This window comes from Myripristis murdjan, chromosome 13 (genome assembly GCF_902150065.1).
Source record: "Myripristis murdjan chromosome 13, fMyrMur1.1, whole genome shotgun sequence".
NCBI classification, from domain to species: domain Eukaryota; kingdom Metazoa; phylum Chordata; class Actinopteri; order Holocentriformes; family Holocentridae; genus Myripristis; species Myripristis murdjan.
In genome coordinates this window covers 39,359,763-39,365,762 of record NC_043992.1, presented here as the reverse complement: position 1 = coordinate 39,365,762, position 6,000 = coordinate 39,359,763, and positions in this window count along the sequence as shown.

Here is a 6,000-nt window from a genome sequence, read left to right as displayed (position 1 = left end):
TTTTGCATTGTTCATCTGTGGTTTGTGATATAGTGAATGAATCTTCACATTTACAGTTTTACCAAATTAACTGGATCCTATTCAAAGTCACAGTAAGTTCTTTAATACACATCAATTTCACAGTCTGTCTCAAGAAACTATGGGCACTAATTGAGTCAGTAGGGCAAATCTCTTGTGCACATCAAGCTGTTATTACTATTATAGTTAACCAACAGATAAAATTTTTTTTTTTTTTTTTATTTGATACTGATTAACTGACACGTGGAAGTCCCTCATTTCTGTATTTCCGCATTTCAAATAGAGATTCATTGCAAACTAACAGCTACCATGCTGAGCCACTTACTTTTTCCTTGCTCCCTCCATTTGCATGGTTTTGGTGTAATTTTATTTTCACGCTGTGGAACTGCCGGCTGATTAGCCCCTCAAATGAACTCCAAACAGATTATTTTGAAAAGAGATTTCACCCTCAACTTGCAGCTGCACGGCATCTGTTGGACCTGCAAAGGCCAATTTGGCTTATGAGTAGTTTAATCACATTCACCGTGTAAGCGGTACACGAAGGGAAAATATTGCACAACAAGCACGGCAGCAGGGTGGCCTAACATTGTCCTATAAATGGGAGGCTACAGTTTCAATCCCACAGCAGCTCTGCCCCCCGTCAAAGTGTCCTTGAACCAGACACTGAAGCCCTCCTTGCTCGCCCACACCGAGCTGCCCTGGGTGAGAGCATCAGCTAAACGCTTAAAATGTAAATGTAACCGAACAGGAGGAGCCTGCCGGGAGCACAAGGGCCTGTTTCTAGGAGAGCTGTGGAGAGGATAGTGTGGCTCTGGAGGGCAGAGACTGTATGCTAACACACTGAATGCTAATCAGACTCTTAAACAGCAGGCCTGCCAGTCGCCCCATGGCTCGCCCTGTTTGCAGGGGAGCAAAAACACATGAAATTTTATTACACAAGCCTGGTTACACAAGGCTGCTTACAAAACCTGGCAAATGTTGCTCATTATAATGAACAGTAAATGACAAAAAGGGCAGTACACGCCAAAAAAAAAAAAAAAAAAAAAAACTATTAATAATAAGGCACATGACACATGATTCAAGAAAATTCTGGAAACAAGTTGATTCGTGTTGCAAACAAGTGGGATTATTTCATTCCATTGGCAGATTTTTTTTTTTTTTTTTTTTTTTTACCCTTTTGGAAGAAAAATAAAATTTTAATACTGGATATGAGAAGAAATGACTTGTCAAGGCAGAGATTTTTTTTGCAGTGTTGAACAGCCTTTAACCGTGCAGACCAGTGGCTGGATTGCTCACATACAAAACCGCATTATAGGCAGAAAATACTTTACCAAATGGTATTTAATTATTAAAACAATGGAAATTTTTAGTTACAATAGCTACAATTTAGTTACAATGCTGGTCAAATGACATCATGCAAACCTGAATAATCTGAGGAAGTTGCGCATTTAACCTCACTCTGTAAATGTTAAACAGCAAAGTACTCAAAAATGTAGTGTTTCCTCATGCTATGACATTGCTGGGGCTGTGTGACCTTGTTTTTCAAATCTGATTATCGGTAATGATTTCCATATTGAGGGTAACCTTCCCAATGTGCTTCTCTACAAGCTGATATTGAAACCTGTTGCTGTATAAACAAGAGGATGGAGAAGCAATGTCGTCAAAAATGCTGTCATCAGTATTTGGCAGGTGGCTGCGTGGTTGGTAATTCACACCGCATGCTTACGTTTTTTTCCTGGACAAGAACTCAAGACATGCATGATACACTGTCGGGTCAGACTCGCTTGTTTTTGCTGCTGTACCAGTTATGTGGTCTTGATATGATGTAAGAGGTGTTAGTAGCTGGGTTTCCATCCACCTATTTTTATTCGCATTTTCAGAAATTGCGAAAACAAACTTGGATGGAAATGCCAGAAATTTGAAAAACGGCCGAAAATTCGCAAAAAAGTTTTTCCGCTTGGAGGGGGTGGATTTCTCAGCGTATCGATAAAAGGAAATGCGACTTTTTGCTGTGGAAACAGGTTTTGCGAATAAACGATGACTGGACCGAATACCACGTCACACTTCTACACTACAGTCTTATTATTAGTTATTATTATTAGATATTATTATTATTATTATTGTTAGTCTCTTATTCCTTATTTAGGATTTACGAAGTTAGCGCTGCCAAAATAGTAAGCAGACTTCTCCCAAGAGCCGACAAGTTCAGCAGGAATCTGTCCCTGATCAGCTGTTGAGTGTCAGCTGAGTGTTTGTTGTTGTTCAGTCGACACACAGACGCTATCTGATGACGTCATCTCATGGCGCACTCTCCTCTCAATAATCGCAAAACAAAACTAATGGAAACAGGCAGAAATTTGCATTTTCTTTTGCGCATTTTGACAAAATTCGCTCAAAAATTTTGATATATTTGGATGGAAACCCAGCTACTGTTACTGTTCTGTAGGCCTCAGCCCTGGACTCTCTCCTCCTCCTCCCTGTGCAGTGGGCGGTGCCAGGGTATCGCCAGCCAATCAGGGCAGCCCAATCAGCTCATCAGCTGCAGCTTGAGGGGTATAAAGCCCTGCGTTCCAAATCACATACTTCTACTTTTTACTTTTAGTATGTACTGCAGCTGCCCTTACAAAGTATGCAGTGTAGTATGCAGTATGCATGTGCATGCATACTATTGGGACACACTACATACGTCCTCCCTGACCTTTGACCCTCTCACTCACTTCCTCCGCCGTCCGTAGCGCCACATTTGAATGTTGTTGTCAAAATGGCGGTGCTGTTTCATACTGCGCTGCCGTCTGTCTGATTTCTGATCTTCTGTCTTCCTGTCGCTGCTGCTGTACCTGATCCAGTTTTGTGAGATATGTGTGTGTGTGTGTGTGTGTGTTGTCGTCCCTATGTGGGCGTGGCCTGTACACACAGCTCAGTCAGTGTGAATCTTGTGAGACTTTGATTTATTAAGATTTGTTCGAGCCAGGAAGCCAGGGAAGGGAGAGCTGCCATTTTGGTTTCAGTCCTTTCTCTCCTGTTTTTGTGAATGGTAGGAAGCTCTAGGTTTGTAACTTTTTCTTTTCATTAGATCAAGAGCCATGTGTTTCCCAGATAGGGACTGTAGTTTATTATGTTGGCCTGTGCTCTCTTTGATGTTTATGCTTCATGTTTCCTCCCATGTCTCCTTGGGTTCTTCATCTGGCTTTATGTGACTCCCCTGTGCCCCTGGATCATCTTGGGGATGTACCAGAGGATAATATGGATGAGTTGTCTTGGAGACAGGGTTAGTGATTTACACTCAGCAGAGACTTCAAGTAGTCAGTATTTTGTTTCAAAGACACTTTGAAATGTCCAACATGTTTTGACTGTCACATCGGTCGGTCTCTCTAAACATCGCTCCAGCCTGATGTCACATTTCTTATTCCACTGATCTACTAATGAAGCCGTCTCCAATCTTTTTTTTTTTTTTTTTACCCTTTTGCAGAAGTGAATGTGCAGAATGCTGATTGGACACCAAATGATAAACCCTGTTTTGATTTGTTTAAATTTGATTATGTCGCTATAAACCCAGAGGATGACAGTCTTTGCTGTTTTACAAGAACTGCATTTATTACAAGGATAAAAAAATAAAACTTAAACTGTAATTTAGAAATGTATTTTCTCAGATTTCCTAAATTATACTGTAAATATTATAAAATATATTAAAATCATCTCTTGGTCACGTGAAGGGTCCCAGCTGTCATGCAGAGGATCACATGTAAAGCAAATGAAAGAAGAGCCTATCCTGTGTTTCTAATGTGAACCCAGGAGGAGTAGCTGTTACATTAAGGGCTAACAGGGATACAAATAATAAATTATAAGTGATACCTTATTGAGCAAGACAGGTAAGGTAAAATAGCTGAACCCATATTGTGAAGGAGTAACTAGTATTGATCATTATTTTAATATGGATCCATTTACACGGTTAAGCATGGGAGTTTTTTGGGTGTCAAATGGAGTAAAAGTGCTTTCTTTACTCTTCCAATCAATAAAGGGGATTTATTTCTTTTTATTCCTCTGACAGAGTTTTATGAACTGAGCTGCATTTAAAAAAACACAAAATAATGTGAGCACTTTTCTCACTGCGTGACCTGGGTGACCCAGAGATTATTGAGACTGTCAAAAAAAAAAAAAAACAAAAAAAAAACTTAAATTGTCTGTAGCGAAGATTTAATTTTACTGACAGACTTCTTGTACGTTCATGTGAAAACGGCTGCTTTGTGTATGATAATAAACTAGTCATTAACAAAACACAATAACAATACACAGTTATCCAATGTAAAAGAAAATGAAAAGCGCTGTTAAAAAATGCTTTTATTGCATCACTGCTTCATCCTTTGAGTTTGTACAGATTTCTTTATTTACAGACTCATCATTTTTATGCCACTAATAAATAGTACAACTCAAAGTTATGCTCTCTAGTCTACTTGTTAAAATGTTGTACATGCAAAGTATGTGTATGTGCTTGTCATGTAGATATGCTTTCATATTATGTACAAAGTTACACAACAAAAAAATCATGTGGGATCCATCCACCGTGCTACTGAAGAGACTTTGTGTGTTTCCCCGTCGTAATTAAAATTCTACTTCAGTGATCAAGACGTGCGCTCATTTGGAGAGGATGGGACAGTGTCATTACAGCAGAAGTGTAACCACAGTGACTGTAACCCAAATCCCAAATACACAAAAGACTCAACTGAACAAACAAACAAAAACGACCTTCTTCTCAAAGACCAAATAAATAATGGTATTCTTTTTCCAGCTGATCAGTATTTAACAACAGTGAATTGCTGTTAATTAAGGTAGAAATGTCCCACCCGTAAAGCTAGAGTGGCATAATAATAATGATAATAATAATAACCAGTGTGACCTACAAGGCTATTTCACACATTATGCTCTTTATTCAGTCTCCAATGCAGTGTTATTAAATAATCTCTACATGAAACCTTTTCCAGGTCAAAAGGACTCTTTCTGCCATAGGCAAGAAATCTATTCCTATAAATATACTGGGTTTAAATATGTGTTCACATACAAGTGTTGCTCTACCATTAATGCTGGCAGGTCAAATTCAACCCATACATGTGACATAAAAATCCTCCAATGTTTTAACACTTTTGTTCAACATCGACTAGACATTGTGAAATATTAATGCCATGATAATCCTGTTTTAAGCTCTCACTGTGGAGAGAGAGAGAGAGAGAGAGAGAGAGAGAGAGAGAGAGAGAGAGAGAGAGAGAGAGACAAACACCATGATTGGGACAAGAGCATGAGGGTAAATTGCACAACAGTTTCTCAATTCACCCCTAGATGGCACTCTTGCACAAACCTACAACTTCATTGGAATGGCTGGCTGGCAGGTGCAGCACACAAAACAACAACAAAACAAACAAACAAACAAACAAACAAACAAACAAAAAACAAAGAAAAATAGAAACAAATCAAAGGAGCAAAACAAAACCAACATGACAGACGTATTCTAGCCTCAAAATGCCCGTTTGGTCTTGTGTTTCCATGCGGGAACAGAGAAAGCGTCTGCATGGCGTTGTCTCTATGGCTTTGGCAAGCGGGGGCCGAGGACGCCAGCAAGAGGCTCCTGCACCACGTGGCGGTCTGCTGTGGTGAGATGAGGCGGCGGCCTCCTCGCTCGCTGTGGCCCCTCCCTGCACCTCCAGCCCCGTGTGAGCAGAGTGCACACACAGCCGCACTGTACATCTCCAATACACACCGTGCAGACACTCTCTGACACGGGTTACCGTATTTACAGACGACACCGCCTCAGTGGCGTGCGGTGAGATAACACGGGCGTGTCTGAGCCCCGGGACGCCACGCGTGGGTCAACATGTTGAAACGAGAGTCGGTGCAGGAGTTCAGAGCTCACCCCAGCCCTAACCGCGTGATCATGGGAGACGATGGGTGAAAACGTGGCGTTCACTTATGATCAGCCAATAATGTAACGGT